The sequence below is a fragment of the Chiloscyllium punctatum genome, chromosome 40 (genome assembly GCF_047496795.1).
Source record: "Chiloscyllium punctatum isolate Juve2018m chromosome 40, sChiPun1.3, whole genome shotgun sequence".
In the NCBI taxonomy this organism is placed as follows: Eukaryota; Metazoa; Chordata; class Chondrichthyes; order Orectolobiformes; family Hemiscylliidae; genus Chiloscyllium; species Chiloscyllium punctatum.
In genome coordinates, this window is record NC_092778.1 from 44,682,055 (window position 1) to 44,702,227 (window position 20,173).

The 20,173-nt window shown below is 40.9% G+C and overlaps 1 protein-coding gene across 7 annotated transcripts in view; it reads right to left on the reverse strand.

The window, feature by feature from the left end:
• capn15 (calpain 15) overlaps positions 1-20,173 on the reverse strand; it is a 302,119-nt gene that overhangs the window by 45,102 nt on the left and 236,844 nt on the right. The gene's annotated exons all lie outside the window — the stretch shown is intronic.

A 20,173-nucleotide genomic window follows, 5' to 3' on the forward strand; every position in this document is an offset into this window, starting at 1 on the left:
TGCTGGCACTGCCTTGGGAAATCACTCAATGCTTGAGGTCTCTGAAGACAAATACAGTACAAAAAAAATAGACCCGAGGTGTGAAACAACTAATTAAAAGATAATGTACACATGCATTGTTGGGTCTTGTTATGCAGATTATATCACAAAGGATATGTGATTACATATTTGTGTAATTAGGGTGCAGGAGGATTTCTCAATGAAAAAACTCACTAACACCTTGATTTATGTGCCAACGGACTTGTATCTTTGGAACAGTCAGCCAACTATGAGAACAACTGTACTGAAGTGTTAGGATTTTGTTTAACATATTTTTCCAACTGCGCTTTGATAATTTACACACATTTCTTATTAACAATGAGAGGACTGAATCCTCCCCAGGCCAATTTCAAAAGGTTTTATTTCCTGCAAAATCAGAGTAAATTAACCTTTCTTCCTGATAATGGGATCCTTCATTACATGAACACCTCTAGAGCTCTGATTGTACATCTGACCTCAATAAGTTAGCTCACCTGATCAAGGAAACCGACCAAACTCTGTAAAATGTTGCATGCCAGCACATAAAGCCCTGATTCAAACACATCAAACTCCCAAAAGACCAGCTTCAGAACCAGGCTACCACTATTTCGATTTCCATTCCAATTGAGTTATTGAATAGGGCAAGAATGTGAAAGACTGACTACGTTAATTTGAAAAAAAATCCTATTCTCAGTCAAGGAGTTTGTGTTATACTATATCGCAATGCTTTAGAGTACATTACACTGAGAAATCCCGTGCCCTATAATTGGTGGCAAATTTCTCTTAACTTGTTAAAAAGCTACTGCCCTGACAGCTAGTACAAAGCAAGTTATGATGAGGAATATCCAGTCCAATCTAAAAAAAAAAGGGTTTTATCTGTCTTGAGAGAGAAATCACAATGTTAAAAGTGATAACTGTTAAAGGGAGGGCATACTTCGGCCTGATCCAGTTTACAAAGCAAAACATGAGCAGTTATGGGACCTATTATTTTCTCATGCTTGACAATTTAGTTGCTGAGCCAAACAAGTTGTATAGAATTGTCAACATTCCATCAAGTAGAAACATTTTCTCTACAACTAATGTATCAAATCATTTTATCACCTCAGTCTTCTATCAGGTCACCCTTCAACCTTGTACATCCTCAAGAGGAGGGCCCCAGAACGTAATGCTTGACTGTGCTGTTCAAACAGTCTGCTAACACTTATCGCTGGGTCAGTACCTGAGTAATGGGTACTACATTCCAATAGAAGCTTGTTTGTGCCAATAAACCTAAGATTGGAGGAAATCATTCCAGCACCAAGGGATTCAATTCATATAAGACCATAGGATGCAGGAGCAGAATTAGGCCATTCTACCCATTCAGTCTGCTCTGCCATTTGATTATGGTTGATAGGTTTCTCAATCTCATTCTTCTGCATTCTCCCTTTATCCCTTGATCCCCTGACTAATCAAGAACCTATCTCTTTCTTAAAAACACTCAATGACTTAACAATCACACTGCTCTGCGACAATAGTTCCACAGAGTCATCACCCTCTGGCTTAAGTTCTAAAGGGTTGTTCCTTCACCCCGAGGCTGTGCCCCTGGGTCCTAGTCTCTCCTACTAATAGAAATATCTTCTTCATGTCCACTCTATCCAGGCCCTTCAGTATTCTGTACTTTTCAATCAGATTCTCCCTCATCCTTCTAAATTCCATTGAGTACAGACCCAGAGTCCTCAAACATTCCTCATATAACAAGCCTTTCACTCCCAGGATCATTCTTGTATGCCTCCTTGGAATGTCCTTCAATGCCATCATATCCTTAGATACCAGGCACAAAACAGCTCACAATATTCAAAAGCAGTCTGACCAGAGCCTTATACAGCCTCAGCAATACATCTCTGCTCTTCTTTTCAAACCCTTTTGAAATGAATGCCATCAGAAGTCACACGACACCAGGTTATAGTCCAACAGGTTTCTTTGAAATCACAAGTTTTTGGAATGCTGCTCCTTCATCGGGTGAAATGGATGCCAACATTGCATTTGCATTCCTGTTTATTGAACCCGTATGCTAACGTTAAGAGAATCCTGAAATAGGAATCCCAAGTGCTTTTAAGCTTCAGACTGCTTTTAAAAGTTTAAAAAAAATAGTCTAGGACTCTATTCTTCCAAACATAATGTATAACCTCTCACTTTTCCACATATTATTCCACCTGCCACTTCTTTGCTACTTTTATGGAAGACAACATTGGAAGGAATAGTGCTTGCTCATAGTTTGACTCCTTTCCATCTCTGTAACCTTTGAGCCCTACGACTCTTCAGGGAATCTGTACTCCTCCAATTTTGGCCTCTTGCACATCCCTGATTTTAATTGTGACTGTTGGAAACCATACTGTCAGCTGTCTTGACTCCTTGTTCTGAACTCATCCTCACAACCCAAATCTCTCTGCTTCTCTTCTTTAAGAGGCTCCTTAAATCTACGTTTTGACTAAACTTTTGGCTGTCTTCCCAAATACCACATTATGTGGCTCAATGTCATATTTTGTTTGATAATGCTCCTGTGAAGTGTGTTGAAATTTTTTTAAGGTGCTATATGAATACAAGTTGTTGTTGTTTCTCTGTGGCTTGTTTACATAAATGACCATGATTCTGTAACTAGCTATAGAACTGTCAAGTTTGTAGTTAATACTGACATAGGTTGTTCTGTAAAGTTCAAGATTGCAAAAGATTTAATATTAACAAAAATTTAACGCACTGTACAACGAAAGAAATACGTGCATAAAAGGACAAATTAAATGGAGAAGTAACAAAGATACTCAGAGACCTGGAAATTACAAAGGACTCCTCTGTCCATGCTTAGATAGCAGGGTGAGCTAATTTTACAAAAACTAGCATAATACTGCAATACAAACCAAGAGTTGTTATATAATGTATCAGAGTATATGTGAAACATTGTTTCTGAGAAGCTGTAGACATCGTGATCATACTCTCAGGGCAATGAGAATGGGCAATGCAGGCAATCTTTGTTCTTAGAAAATGGCTAGAGTATGAACAAACAAAACAAAGGCATTTCTTGATGAGGAGAACTGATCAAATGGAAAATTGTTTAAATGTAATTTCATTAATCCATGAAAGAAAATAATTAAAAAGATTGTTTTTTGTTGATGTATACAAGGAAAGAGCTAACATTTATGTAGCACATTTCATATCACAAAGCATGTTTGTAATAAATTAATTTATCCTGAAGTGCTTGTGCTGTTGCTTTGTTATGGAAGCACAGCAAAGTATCACAAACAATGAGATAAATCACAGTTTAACATGTTTTAATGGTATGGCTTGTGAGGTAAATATTGCGCAGGAGAAAGAGTGCATGGGATCTTTCATATCCCATGTGTACCTGGCTTCTTTGTACTGGCTGGCTTGCCATTGTCATATGACCTCTATCTCTCCTGTCAGTACCTTTATTGCAGACTGTGATGGTTATTAAATACAAATTAAAACATGGAGTCAGGAATGGTGCAGCTGAAAATGTATGGATTTTCAGAACCAAAAGCAAGCCAGTTAGTGAAAGAGACAGCAAGGAAGTTTAAAAAGAAGCAATTCCCAACTTTGAGTTCTGAGCCTAAGTAGGTGTACATTTTCCATCTCTGCTACTGTGGAAATTAAAAGGTTTTGAGATGGCATTGGAATCAGTGACAAAAACTAACAAATGGAAAAACATTAGGATATAAAAGGAGTAAACCTATCAGTTCTGGGGAAAGAGTGCCACATAGCTGTATTGACAAGTTGAAAAGCCAGACTTCAGAGATTTTGAAGTTCTGAAGGCAGTTTGAACCCCATATTAATGTTGTGTATGACAAGTTTGTATTCAACATTGAAACTAAGGAGGACAACAATATCATTGCAGTGATACATTAGCTGGATCATGTGATTTCAGACAACAGAAAGTTAGAATTGTTTTAGGCCTAAGGAACCATGTCATGACAGCACATCTGCAAGCAGAGGAGAAACTCTTTCAAGCAAGCTACTGACATGTGCAAAATAGCAGAGACTGTCAATCATCAAATGGAATGTATTAGTGGGAGAACAAATGTGTCTGTTATTATACTGAGACACATTCCAGGCTGAATAAGAACAACTTATTACAAAAAAAGGGAGTAGTTAAATCCAGAACAGCCAGCAAAACAATGAAGACCAGAGGTCAGGATGTCAATAATGTGGTTTCTATAGAAACACAGAAAATAGGAGCAGGAGTAGGCCATTCAGCCCTTCAAGCCTGCTCTGCTATTTTGCATGGTCATGCCTAATCATCCAACTCACACCTTGTTCCAATTTTCAAACTATACCCTTTCATCCCTTTAGCCCTCAGAACTATATCTACCACCTTCTTGAAAACTTCAATGTTCTGGCCTCAACTACTTTCTGTGACAAAGAATTCCACAGGCTCACTACACTTTGGGTGAAAACATTTCTCCTTATTTCAGCACCAATGGCATACCCTTAGACTGTGACCTCTGATTCTGGGCTCCCAGGATCATTCTTCCTGCATTTACTCTGTTTAGCTCTGTTAGAATTTTATAGGTTTCTAGGAGATTCCCCCCTCATTCTTCTAAACTTCGGTGAACATATTCCTGACTGGTCCAGTCTCTCGTGTTGAATGTGTGTTGCTGGAAAAGCACAGCAAGTGAAGCAGCACCTGAGGAGCAGGAAAATAGACATTTCGGGCCAGAGCCCTTCATCAGGAAATGGTCCAGTCTCTCCTCATACATCAGTCCTACCATCCCCGGAATCAGTCTGAGAAACCTTTGCTGCACTCCCTCCGTAGCCAGAACATCCTTCCTCAAGGAGACCAAAGCTGCAAATGATACTCCAGATGTGGTCTCACTAAGGCTGGATATAACTGCAGCAAGAGATCCCTGCTCCCAAACTTGAATCCTTGCTTGATGAAGGTCAAAATACCATTTGCCTTTTTCACTGCCTGGTGTACCCTCATACTTACTTTTAGCTGCTGTGTACAAGGACACCCAGGTCTCATTGTACCTCAGTATTCAGATAATAATCTGCTTTTGCTAAAAAAGTGGATAACTTCTTATTTATCCACATTATACTTCATCTGCCAGGCAATTGCTGATTCACCCAACTTGTTCAAATCATGTTGAGTCATCTCTGCTTCCACCTTAGTTCAACCTCCCACCCAGCTTTGTATCATCTGAAAACTTGGAGATATATTCAGTTCCCTCATCTAAATCATTAATATATATTGTGAATAGTTGGAACCCAAGCATTGATCCCAGCAGTACTCCATTCGTCAATGATTACCTCTTGGAAAAAAATCCATTTATTTCTGCTGTTTCCTGTCTCCCAAGCAGCTCTCTATCCTTGTTAGTATATTATCCCCAAACCCATGTGCTTGAATTTCACGTGCTATTCTCTAATGTGGGACCTTATCAAGAGACTTTTGAAAGTCCACGTCAACTATATTCACTGACTCTCCTTTATCAAAACTCCTGGTTGCATCCTTGAAAATTCTGGTAGTGTTGTTAAGCACGATTTCCTTTTTGTAAATCACGATGACTGATCAATCCCCTCACAGTTTTCCAAGTGCTCTGCTTTCAAATTTTTTTTAATGGATATTAATATTTTCCCTACTAGAGATGTCACCCCAGCATTAATCAGTCTAGAAGGGACTTTCTGCTGCATTCCTGGTGAATTGAGAAGCTAAGGCTGTAGCAAGGTTTAAAACTAAATTGAGGTGGGGGGGGGGGGGGGGGGGGTGGATTAGTAGGCTAATAAAGCAAAAAGATGGCAGCATTGCAGAGCAGCTATTTATGGACTGATACCCAGGTGGGAGAGGAGGGGACAGAATGTACAAACAACAAATACCATTAAAAGAGAAAATGATAAAAAAGTATGGTCTTTTATTTAATTGCATGTAGCATTTGGAAGAACAAAAATGAAGAAGGCCAATGTGAGAAGTCATGGTTAAAAGGAGATCAGAATTAGGAACTAAATATTTAGGATCATGTGACTTTTCAAAAGGACAGGTAGGAAGGAAAAGTTGGTGGAGTAGCTTTCTGAGTATGATATGGAATAAGTGTCACAGCCAGCAATGATCTTTGATTGGAAGACGAAGAGACGCACAGGTGAAAATTAGAAATAAAAAAGGAAGACACTGGTTAGAATCTACAGGTCCCCTAACAATAGTTATAGGGTAGGTCACAGGATACATCAAGACATAATTTAGGCACGTTTTAAAAACGGCAGTGGGCATTTTAATCTTCATTCAAATTGGAAAATTAAATTGGCAGCGGTAACAAGGATGAATTCACAGAATTTATTCCAGATAGTTTCCTTGAACCTACCAGAGTCAGGCTATTTTGAATCTGGTAAGGTGCGGTGAAGTGGGTTTAACAACAATATCAGAGGATGCTAAGGGAAAAGTGGCCATAACATGGTAGAATTTAGCATTCAATTTGAGAGTGGGAAACTTAGGTTGGAAACAACTGTCCTAATTTAAATAAGGGTAATTACAAAGGAACGACGGCAAAGTTCGCTAGAGTGGAGGGGAAAGGCGTTTAGCAGGAAAGACAGTTGATGAACTGATAAAGCATTTAAGAAAACAGTTAATGATTCACAACAAAGATATATCCAGTGAAGCAGGATTCTATGAAAGGATAAATTGACATGGTTAAACAAGGAATTTAAGGACTGTTTCAAACTGAATGATAAAACATACTATATGGCAAAGATTAGTGGTAAACCAGATGATTGAGAAAGTTTAAAAGAACTGCCAGAGGATGTGGTGGAGACTGGTACTATTGCAACATTTAAAAGGCATCTGGATGGGTATATGAATAGGAAGAGTTTGGAGGGATATGGGCCGGGTGCTGGCAGGTGGGACTAGATTGGGGTGGGATATCTGGTCGGCATGGACGGGTTGGAACGAAGGGTCTGTTTCCATGCTGTACATCTCTGTAATTCTATGACACTATAACAAAACCATGAAGAGGGAGAAAATAAATTTTGAGGGTAAACTACCAAGTAATATTAAACAGATAGCACAAACTTATAAAAAGGAAGAAAGAGACCAATGTGAATATAGGACCTTCACAGCACGAGGCTCAGGAAAGCATAAAAGGGATGCAGGAAATGGCAGAAGGGATGAATAAATACATTGAATCAGTTTACATGGATGGAGATTTTAACAGTATTCCAAAAATACTACATAATCAAGGGATAATGGGGGAGTGGAAGTAAATAAATAACTAACTATCACTAGAGAAGTAGTACTAGGAAACTTATGGGGATAAAGACCTGGGCTTGATGAATTGAATCCCGGGGATTTAAGGGAAATTGGTAGAAATTGTCGATGCACTTGTAGTAATTTTCCGAGGAGTCTTAGATTCTGTTAAAGTTCAAGAAGATTGGTAAACTGCCAACGTAATACATTTATTCAAAAAGGGAAGGAGACAAAAAAAATCAATTACTAAGGATCAGTTAAATTAGCCTACCATTGAGAAATTGTTAAAAGTCTGTCACAAAGAATGTAATAGCAAAGTGTATGGAAATACACAGTAGAAGCAAGCAGAGTCGGGTGATGCTTCATGAGGGGGAAGTCATGCCTGACAAATTTATTATAATCCTTTCAGGAGGTAACAAGATAAAATTTGGATTTCTAAATGGCATTCAACAAGGTACTGCATACAAGGCGACTGAACAAGATGAGAGCCGACAGTGTTATGGCTAGAGGATTGGCTAACTAATAGAAAATAGAGAGTTAGGATAAGGGGACATTTTGGGAATAGCAACCAGCAGCTAGTGAAGTATCACAGGGATCAGTGCTAATATCACAATTATTCACAAGATATGTATTAAGCACTTGGATAACAGAAGTGATCAAATTATTGCCAGCTTTTAGATGGTAGGAAGGCAAGTAATAAGGATGACATGAGGGATACAAGCAAATTTATTGATTGAGCAAAGATAGAAAATAATGTGAGAAAATGTGAGGCTGTGCATTTTGACAGGAAGAATAGAGGAGCTGAATGTTATTTAAACGGAGGAAGATGGCAGATAACTGCAGAACAGAGGAACTTGGGGATCCTTGTGCAAAAATGCACAAAGCTAGCAGACAGATTCAGGAGGTAATAGGGAAGGTAAATGGAATGTTAGACTTTATTTCAAAAGAAATGGAGTATAACAATAGGGTAGTCTTGCTAAATGGGGAGGTGATGGCCTAGTGGTATTATTGCTAACCTGTTATTCCAGAGACTTAGGTTATGTCCTGGGGACGCAGATTGTCCTGCTGTGGCAAATGTTGGAATTTGAATTCAACAAAAAAAGCCAAGAATGAAAATGATGACCATGAACCCATTGTTGATTATTGGAAAAACCCATCTGGTTCACTAATGTCCTTCAGGGAAGGAAACTGCCATCCTTACCCAGTCTGGCCTACATGTGACACCAGACCCACAGCAATTTGGGTGACTCATAACTACCCTTTAGGCAATTAGGGTTGGGCAGTAAATGCTGGCCTAGCCAGTGACAAATGAATAAATGAATGAATGAAACTAAATGAGGAGCTAGACAGATCATATCCAGGATATCGTGAACAGCTTTAGCTCCCTTATTAGATTAGATTCGCTACAGTGTGGAAACAGGCCCTTTGGCCCAGCAAGGCCACACCGACCCTCTGAACAGCAACCCAGCCAGACTCATTTCCCTTTGACTAATGCACCTAACGCTCCGGGCAATTTAGAATAGCCAATTCACCTGACCGGCACATCTTTGCACTGTGGGAGGAAATTGGAGCACCCGGAGGAAACTCACGCAGACATAGGGAGAATGTGCAAACTCCACACAGATAGTCACCCAAGGCTGGAATCAAACCTGGGTCCTTGGCACTGTGAGGCACTAATGCTAACCACTGAGCCACCGTGCCGCCCTGGAGGCAGTCCAGATGAGGTTCACTCAATGCCAGGTATGGAGGGATTTTCTTATGAGGAGAGGTTGAACAGGTTAGGCCTGTACTGGAGTTGCATTGTAGTGTAGAAGAATGTGAGGTGACCTTATTGAAGCATATAGAATTCTTATGGAGCTTATGGATGCAGAAAGCTTGAGACTAGGACCAGACAGCATAATCTCAGAATAAGGAGTCACCCATTTAAGACAGAATGAAGAGGAATTTCTTCCCTTAGAGGTTTGTGAATCTGTGGAGTTCTTCATCACAAAGGGAATCAAAAATGATGGTGAAAAGGCAAAGTGGCATTGAGGATTATTAGATCAGCAATGATCTAATTAAATGACAGAGCAGACTTGATGTGGCAAATGACCAGGACTTACAATCAATACAGACATATCGTAGAAAAACAAGTAATGTTGAACCTCTATAACATACTGATTTAGCCTCAACTGGAATATTGTGTCCAATTCTGGGCAGTACCTTTTAGGAAAGATGTAAAAACATTAGAAAAAGTGCAGCAAGATATTTAAGAGGATTGTTTCAAAGATAAGGGACTTCAGATGGATGGTTTAGTTTGGCCTGAGACTGTTTTCTTAAAGAGAGGGTTGAGAGAAGATTGATAGAAATGCCCAAAAATATGAGGGGTCTAGACAGCGTGGTTAGGAAGGAATTATTCCCAATGGTGCAGGACAAATATCTAGCAGACATCAATTTAAGGTTAATGGATCTGAATTTTCTAAAAAGCCAAAGGCAAAATGAGAAAATACTTATTTATACAGCAAATGGTTAAGATTTGGAATGCAGCACTGGCTGAGAATGTGCCACAGGCTGGTTTAAGTCTGACTTTCCAAAGGGAATTGGATAATTATCTGAAGAGAAAGATTTGTAGGGCTACAGGGAAAGAGTGGGGAGCAGCAGTTGTCAGGGCCAGCTGGAGTGACCTTGCAGGGAATTGACATGAAACAAAAGAATTGAGTAATCCCTATGCATGTAATGTAATCTTATGGGATTTAACTGCACCTTGCAATTAACTGTGCTCCTGTTCATATAAGGTCAGACTGATTCCAGTTTAACCTAAGGTGCCACTCAAGAAGATCTGAGTACTCCCTTCAGCTAGGCTTGTAAATGCTCACCAGAATATATTAAAGGTAGGGACTCTACCACTGTGCCACAAGAACCCCAGTGTCCCCAATAAATAACCTGTATATCCAGAAATGCTATCTGAACAGCTTTTCCCATTACCAAATCACCTGCAGCAATTTTTACCCATTAACCGCTGCCATTAAATCAACACTGTTTCTAAATGCTCAAAATATGTACAAAGCCCTAAAGTGAGCAAGGGGTAGGCAGAGAGGGAGAGGGCGAAAGTATTTTCTGTTTTCACCAGATTACTCAATCACATTTCATTTGAATGACAAATTGCCCTTAGTAAATTAGCTTGAGAATGTCAATAGCAAATACTCCCACCAGACTGCAAGTATAAAAAGCTGAGCGATGTCTTCATTACCTAGCTGTGCATGGCCTAACGTTTAAAAAGATCCTCAGCAGGTTAGTGAAAGCCAAACTGGATGCATATCTTGTCCATGGTATATTCCTTTTCTCTCTTTATTCAACAAGTACAGTGCAGCTGATGATGAAACCGTGTCTGTGATTAAACCCAATGCATTTGTACAAGACTATGTTTACAGACATTTGAGGTATTGGGAGGGTCTGGTAACCGAAGGGACACCCATTAACATTGGCAGAAAGAGCTTAGAAGGGAGTCTTTCCCCACTGCAACTTGGCTGCAACTGCTGCTAGCTTTACAGCGTCCCTCAGCACTGAAATAGTTCCACGTGGGAGGTATCCTGTCACCAAGTTACCCTTTATTTACATATGGAGGGTCCTTAACACTGATTTAGTTCTCAGAAGGAACAGAACCTCTGACAGTCCTGCTCCCAGATTGGACCAGATTAACAGTGCATCCAGGGAATCCATATTCTATGGCATTCACCTGGCTGACATCGATACAATCACTGCATCCCTGCCCCTCCCGAGTCCGAGGGCACTTGACAGTTCTTTTATTTGTAGCTCCTCCTGGGGCATTTTAACACTGTCAGGTTCCCCCAACTCTCCTCTTCAGGTGGCAAAGGCATGGAGATGGCAAATCCATCTCAGATTATCAGGTATCTTCAATGCTTGAGGAAGAGGGAAAACCCAGAGGTCCTGGAACAGTTGGAAAGACAGTCAAGGAGCCAGGCATATTTGCTCCCACACCATTTGTGAAGTTGCAGTTTCCATATGGTCCACATGCTGGTTCAGGACTGTTACACCTACCCGAACTTTATAAGTCATTGGACGTGACCTCGTGTCAACTATGCCTCTTACCCATGCAAGGCTATTTCCATGGTTCCTGTACTAAACTCTGTCCCCTGAAGTAAACTGTTCCTCTTGCTGAGCAGGATCTTGTATGGTCATGTTGTATCCTGAAGGTCACGGCTTGGCTGTATGATGTTCCTGATGCCGCCCCACTGGTACCACTGCTGGTGTATCTGACTGCAGGAAGTAGCTCAATGCATCTGCATTTGCTACTTGACCTCCTGGACAGTGTTACAACTTATAATTATACAAATTTAGATTAGCTTTTGCCCGAAACGTTGATTTCGCTGCTCGTTGGATGCTGTCTGAACTGCTGTGCTCTTCCAGCACCACTAATCCAAAATTTAGATTAGTGCCTACTATGGAATTTGGCCTGAAGCTATGGGTGGCACTGCCTTGTCCTCTTTAAGTAGACCTAGCATGGTTTTGTGGTCTGTTATTATTACAAATCTGCATTCATGAAGGCATTGTTGGAGCCTCCTCACTCCCAATATGACTGCCAAACCATCCTTCACTACCTGGGCATATTTATGCATTAGCCAAAGTCTTGGTGCACATGGTATTAAGTATTGCTTTCCATTGGGCCACCTATGAACTAGTATTAGTCCAGTGCCGTATGGGGAGGCATCACATGTCAATACCAGATTTCACTTGGGATCACAGTATGCCAACACCTTAGAGAATAAGTTTCTTCACATCCCTGAAGGTCATGGCTTGGCTGTGTGACCATTTCCAAACAGTTGATGCAAAGGTGCCAAGAATGGAGGCCAGGTTATATATGAACTTTCTGTAATAGTTCATCAGCCCAAGTAAAGACCTAAGCCCCAGAACTGACATGGGATTCAGGGCACCCTTGATTGCTCTCATCTTATCTAACTCCAGTTGCAATAAAATATGGCTCATGCCAGTTTTATGATGGGCAGACCCCCCCTGCCAGTTTTGTGTCTAAATCCTCTGTCTGGGTGATTGGGTATTTACCCATGCTGTGAAAAACATTTTACTGTTTGTTTAAAATTGGCATAAAGACAAACTGACCCATTGGGCTTCACAATCGGTATGTGCAATCCACAAACTGGACTGGTTTGAGGATTCTTTCACTTTCCAGCCTTCTGTTTTCTGCCTCTATTTTAGCCCACAAGGAAAATGGCACTGGGCAGGCCTTGCAGAATAGATTCATAGAGTCATATAGATGTACAGCACGGAAACAGGCCTTTCAGTCCAACTCATCCATGCCGACTAGACATCCTAACCTAACCTCATCCCACCTGCCAGCACCCTGTCCATATCCTACCAAACCCTTCCTATTCATACACCCATCTAGATGCCTTTTAAATGTTGCAACTGTACCAGCCTCCATCACTTCCACTGGTAGCTCATTCCATACACGCACCACCCTCTGTGTGAAAATGTTGCCCTTTAGGTCCCATTTATATCTTTCCCCTCTCACCCTAAACCTATGCCCTCTAGTTCTGGACTCCCCCACCCCAGGGAAAAGACTTTGCCTATTTACCCTATTCATGCCCCTCATAATTTTGTAAACCTGTATAAGGTCACCCCTCAGCCTCTGACACTTCAGGGAAAACAGCCTCAGACTATTCTATGTCTCCCTATAGCTCAAATCCTCCAAATCTGGCAACATCCTTGTAAATCTTTTCTGAACCCTTTCAAGTTTCGCAACATCCTTCTGATAGGAAGGAGACCAGAATTGCACACAATTCTCCCAAAGTGGCCTAACCAATGTCCTATACAGCCGCAACATTACCACCCAACTCCTATACTCAATACTCTAACCGATAAAGGAAAAGATACCAAACGCCTTCTTCACTAGCCTATCTACCTGTGACTCCACTTTCAAGGAGCTATGAACTTGGTCTCTTTGTTCAGCAACACTCCCTAGGACCTTAGCATTAAGTGTATAAGTTCTGCTAAGATTTGCTTTCCCAAAATACAGCACCTCGCATTTATCTGAATTAAACTCCATCTGTCACTTCTCGGCCCATTGGCCCATTTGGTCAAGATCCTGCTGTAATCTGAGGTAACACTCTTCGCGTCCACTACACCTTCAATTTTGGTGTGATCTGCAAACTTACTAACTATACTCCTTTGTTCCCATCCAAATCATTTATATAAATGATGAAAAGTAGTGGACCCAGCACCGATCCTTGTGGCACACCACTGGTCACAGGCCTTCAGTCTGAAAAACAACCCTCCATCACCACCCTCTTCTACCTTCGAGCCAGTTCTGTATCCAAATGGCTAGTTCTCCACGTTCTGTGAGATCCAACCTTGCTCACCAGTCTACCATGGGGAACCTTGTTGAATGACTTACTGAAGTCCATATAGATCACTTCTACCTCTCTGTCCTCATCAATCCTTTTTGTTACGTCTTCAAAAAACTTCATCAAGTTCATGGGACATGATTTCCCACACACAAAGCCATGTTGACTATCTCAAATCAGTCCTTGCCTTTCCAAATACGTGTAAATCCTGTCCCTTGGGATTCCCTCCAACAACTTGCCCACCACCGGTCTATAGTGGAATTGTATCCTAGTCAATATAAGAGATGGCCTTGGCTCCTTTGATAGTCTTTAGGCCTTCCTGAAAAGCTTCTGGATATTTAATTAGGACTTCACTCAGGCATTCATTTTCTCAGCGAAATATGTTGAGTCAATGTAGGTGAATCTTTTGCAACCAATTTCACCCCATCAAGCTTAGACTCAAGCCTTTACTACCAATTGCTTTTCATAAGAAGTCAGAACCGAAGTTATACCCTTAATCTGTTAAGGTTCCCCAGTATAGGCTCTCAGTCTAGCTAAGATCTTGTGAAAACTTAAGGATGGCAGTACAGAGACAACTTTATTAAAGCCTGGTTCTGCGATCACTGAACCACCTGTGCCAGTATTGACCTCCATTAGAACCAGCTGACCATGTAACTAGACATTTGTTTTGATTGGTTCTGATTTGGATGTTGCCAAGCAATTTAACTGTTCCAAACCAGATGTAGGTGGACTTTCCAGGGTGTGCACTCTAATGGATACTGGCCTATGAGTTATCTTATGCAATTTAGATCTAATGAGACTCTTTTGCTGTCTTAAGTCTGCATACTGGTAGCAACTACAGTGGCTTGGCTTTGTTTTGGGGTTTTGCTGTGGGCTGACTGAGCGTACCTCTGATCAGGATATATCTTGAGTGAGGCTATGCAATTGCCTTCACTCAAGTGGTGTTCCCTAAGCTCAGTTAGACTGGCGTGGGTGTCTACTTCTATTGCAATACGCTGCAATTCGTATGCTCCACTTGCCACATTTTCCAATGATAAAGCCAGTTATCATTGTAGTGTCTGTTCAAAGTCCAGTTGGGCTTCAGGTTGGAGGCGCTTTTGCATAGTTACATCATTAATCCCATGTACCAAATAGTCTCAGTATTTCAAGAAGGGTTAAACCAAAGTGACATTCCTCTGTCAGTCATTTTAACCTCGTCAAAAATCCCTGATATGGATTCTTGATTCTCAAACTGCTGAGTAAATTAGAGGCGGCTTCGAGTTGTAATATTCCTTAACTAAATCAGTCAACTCTTGAAAGCTTTTAGCATCTGGTGCCTTAGGGAAAGTTAGGCTTTTAATAACTGAAAAAAACGTGAGTCCACAAGCTGTCAGCAAAATTACTAGTTTTTTTTCATCTACCCCAATATCATTTGCCCAGAAAAAATAACATATTCTTTCTACATATTGAGCCCAGTCGTTGACAGCAGGATCAAACAAGTCAAGCTTTCTGAATAATGGCATAATGCCAGAAATGCTTACCCCAACTCAAAGGTGATTGTTGTGAGCGAATTTCCTCAGGAGTGTGCTTTTCTCTCGTTGCCACTAAACCAACTCGACAAAAGCCAGTATCTCATCACCAGGTCACCCTTTAGTTACATGTGGGGAGTCCTTGACACTGATCCAGCTCTCCAAATGAACAGAACCTGTGACACTCCTATTAACAACCCAAAACAGGGATCTCACATTCTATGATGTTCATTTGGCTGACCTCATTGCAATCACAAAAAGCATATCAGTCTGAACCTTGGAACGTACCATTGTGCAACACTTGGTCCAGGTCAACTACTTGCTCTGGAAGACTAACAAGTTTCAGGCAGACCAAGGAGCATCTTTCAACGACTTAATGGTCCTCTAGGCACAGTCAATATATGTCTCGGTGTGCGTTCTGGGGAACAGACTGTAGAGCATGGAGTCCTGCATCATGGAGCTGCTTGATGTGAACCTTGACAAGAACCACCACATCTCCCTCCAGACTTTCTTTGCAAAGGCACATTCCTATAAAGCTCTTGTATACAGAGCTGTCAGAATTTACTTTGGATATTTGGTTTACCGCCAGTAATCATTAACACTGAACCTTTTGTCACTGGCCATTTTTTAAAAAAACAGAAGAAACCTGTGGGTATATTTTGTTTCCTGATGGAGAAAAACTAAATTAAGAATGAAAAAGTTCACTAAACAAAGGATTAATTTTATCATTTGATTTCTAATTATTCAAGTCGAATAGGAGATTCTGATCCAATTCCAGGGCAGAAAAAATACTGGTCCCTTATACTGGATGCAAAATTGGAGAAAATCAAGAACTTCACCTTTGAATGGAGGGAGCTGGAATAACTAAAATACTGAAATGAAAAGATGTGCAAGGAACATTTGCATCACAGAAATGCCAGACAATGACCATCTCCAACAGGAAATAACCAAACTATTGTCTGAATCCAGAATCAAAGGAGTTCCATGTGTTAACATTAATCAGAAATTGAACTGGACCAGCATATAAATACTGTGGTTAGAAGAGGTCAGAGGCTGGGAAATCTGCAGTGAATTACTCACCTTCTAACTCCACAAAACCTGTCCATCATCTACAAGGCTCAAATCCAGGTATGTGATGGAATACTCTCCAATTGAATGGATGAATGCAGCTCCAAAAACACTCAAGAAGTTTGACAAAATCCAGGACAAAGTCAGTCTGCCTGACTGACATCCCAGCTACCACTTTTAAACATTCATTTATTATGGCTGACATCACAACCCTGCTCATGAAATGACATTAGGGACAGGACAATTATTTCCAAATCTATTCTCATTCTACCTTTCTCACGAGGTGTTCAACAATTATATCTCCCCTGACACTGTATTTAAGAGACGACACGAGAAGACATTATTAATTAGGCAGACATATCAGTTTATAACAGTGAGTAAATATTGGTTAGGATCGAGAATAATTGAGAATGGTTACAAAGTGGTGTGGAAGTCTCAAGATTCAAATGATTTTAATGTGGAAGTTATCGGAGCAAGAGCAAAAGCCCAGGAGTTTATTCATTTTTTGAACTTTGGAATATTTGCTGTGAAATCTCTCGAGAGAAGAAGTACAGTGTATGTATGTTTTAATTTTAAAAGAATGTGACAGTCATTATTAAGAGTGATTTATTTAAAAGTAGTTGATTCAATTTTGTGTTCTTAAACAGGTACTGGGATTGAGGATTAGAGTATTCTGAATCATTAAGTCTGATGACATTTACAGTGAGAAATTAAAGCTTTGCAGTTTATTCCTGAGCAATTCCCTGTTCAGTGGACAACACTGAAGATTTAATACGGTTTAATCTAACTGAAACACTTAACAAAAAGCTTGACTCTTCCTAAGCATCTCTCTCTTTGCTTGCTCCATAATACTTCCTGTTTCCCTCCCTGGGTAGCATGGTGGCTCAGTGGTTAGCATTGCTGCCTCAGCGCCAGAGACCTAAGTTTGATTCCAGTTTCAGGTGACTGTCTGCGTGGAGTTTGCAATTCTCCCAGTGTCTGCGCAGTTTCTCCGGTTCCCTCCTCAACCCACAGCTGTACAGGTTAGGTGGATTGGCTATGCTAAATTGCCCATAGTGTCCAGGGATGCGCAGGCTACGTGGATTAGCCATGGGGGTTACAGGGATAGGATATGGAGGTGGGCTTGGATGGGATGCTGGCGAGAAGGTCAGTGTGGACTCAATGGACTGGATGGCTTGCTTCCACATTGTCAGGATTCTATGATTCATTGCTAAATGTCAGAGGACCTCTGATGTTTTGAGAAAATGCTCTTCTGCTAGCAGGTTTCAAGGCAGGGTTCCATACAAAAAAATGAGCAGTTGACCTTTCTGTCCCCTACTCATGCAGGAAGACTGGGTGGGTTGGTTACTGGCAGGCAACACCTTGCCTTTCCCATCCACCAGTCACTCATGGGTCTCATTGCCCTCACCACCAGTATTTCACCTATGGTGAGAGGAGACCCACGCCAGGAAGGACATTGGACAGTGTTTGGTGCACAGGCTGGTGTTGAGATGGGAGTGGGGAGGAGAATATGTGGAGGGGATGTGGAGATTGTTTCTCTTGAACCTTGCTGTCTCTCAACCTCCTCACTAAACCCGTTCCACAGAATTTATCTGCAGTGCAACAACAACCATCAGTCCCAGCTGGCACTTCAGCCAACAGCTTTCTACGGCAAACCTCCTCCAAGCATGACATGGAAGCCCGAGAATCATGACAGTATTGAAGACTGTCATTTGACCAATCCATCTCATTTGAAATGATGAATGTTAAATTACTGTGGGGCAAGCACTGTAATTGTGGACAATCTTCCCCGTTCAGCTGAATTTTTAGCTGGGTAAGGACAAAGTGGGGACTGCGATACCTCAAATTACAGCCCAAAGTTCTCTCCAGTGTTCCATCAATTTGTGCCCAAGTGCACTATTATCTTCCCCCCACGTATGTGAAGTCCACCAAAAAAAATCACTTGATTCGCATTGGAAGAATTTTCACAGATTAAATAAATGATTTTATATTTCTATGAAATAAAATCCTGGAAAAAGTGTGACATAACCAGCTGATTTCTATTGCAGTAAATATCCGTGTACTTCCAGTAAACAAAAGTGTATTGTTCAGTAATGCTGTCTGACTTGATGAGTTGTTCCGATATTTTCTGTAACAGTATTTCGGATTTCTACCATCTGCAGTATTTTGCTTTCTATAATTAGAAATTCTTCTCATCAGTTTTTTCTGAAACAATATATTATGCTGTTCACTTTTGTTTGCTGCAAGATAGCTCAGCCATTGAGACACAGGAGTCTCTGGTCATGTTATCTTTGTGACTGAGGTTCAGTTTGAAGCACAGGGCCAGGTTTATTTGGGCAGTTGGGTTTCCCACTCCTCCACCCAAAGATTTGGCAGACAACAAATCTAATTTGATATCACTCGAGAAAAGGCAAAACACTGTGGATGCTGGAAATCTGAAACAAAGAATGCTGGAGAAACTCAGCAGGTCTGACACCTCCTTTGGAGAGGGAAACAGTTAATGTTTCAAGTCTGGTTCTGAAGAATGGTGAAGCTGCATTGATTGGCAGGAACACATTCCCTTCCAATGCTTCAATGGTGAGGCAGAAAACCCCACCATCAGAAAATCCTGCCCATTGTGTTCGCCTTGCAACTTTTCTTCCAATTTTTGTATCAGCCTTGTATGAGTACTACAATCTGCTTTTGTATCTTCATCTAAGTCACTAATATTAATTGCAAATAGCTGAGGCCCTGCAGTTAGGGTAGGGCAGTGGAAGCGTGATTTTCAGGTTGGCAAACCATAACCAATTTTTCTGACTCCTGTTTCCAGTTAGGTAGCCAATTCTCTATCAGTCCAATATATTACCTGTCACACTAAGTTCTTAATTTGTATAGCGATCTTTGATATAGAATCTTATCAAATGCTTTCTGGAATTCCAAATACACCGACTAGAGTCCCTTTATTTGCTCTGTGTAATATATTGTCAAAAGAATTCTAATATATTAGAATTCCCTTTCACGAAACCATATTGACTCTGCTGTATCACAAGACAACACAATACAGCACAGGAACAGGCCTTTTGGCCCACCCAGCGTGCTGTGATTCCTAATTCTTATTTAGACCCACTACCTATTGGCCACACACAGTTTCTATCGCTCTGTTTGCCTCTTGTTGATCTGCCTATCAAGATATCCATTAATATCAATTGATTAGATTAGACTAGACTCCCTACAGTATGGAAACAGGCCCTTGGACCCAACAAGTCCACACCGGCCCTCTCAAGAGCAACCTACCCAAACCCATTCCCCTACCCCACATTTACCCCTGACAGTCTGGGCAATTTAGCATGACCAATTCACCTAACCTGCACATCTTTGGATTGTGGGAGGAAACCGGAGCACCCGGAGAAAACCCACGCAGAAACAGGGAGAATGTGCAAACTCCACACAGACAGTTGTCCGAGGTGGGAATCGAACCAGGGTCCCTGGTGCTGTGAGGCAGCAGTGCTATCCACTGAGCCACCGTGCCGACCCACAGTTTTAAATGTGCTGCTACTAATCGCTAAGTAAAGGATGTGGAACTTTTCCAGAATGTTTATAATTAATCAATCCAATACCTCTGCAGACACATCTTTCAAGATACTTGCATGCAGGCCATTAGGGCCAGGGAACTTGGCTGATTTTAATTTTGTTAGTTTGTCTCGAGTGATAGTTATTGTTATAAGTTCTTCCCTCCCTTTTGTCCTTTGACTTTCTATTATGATCAATATGTTTTTAAATGTCATTTACCATGAAGACAAATGCAAAGTGTTTATTCTCTCAATATGGGTCTCATACTTGCCCTGAGATGATAAAATAACCCATAAAAAATCCTTTATTGATTGATCCAATTCCAACAGTCTCCGCACAATCATGAACTTTCTTTTAATTATATTTAATTCCTTGAATGAGAAGATATTTCCATGTTGTCTCTAAATTAGTTCACACTAAGGAACTGGACAAAAATCAGTCTTCAAAGAGCT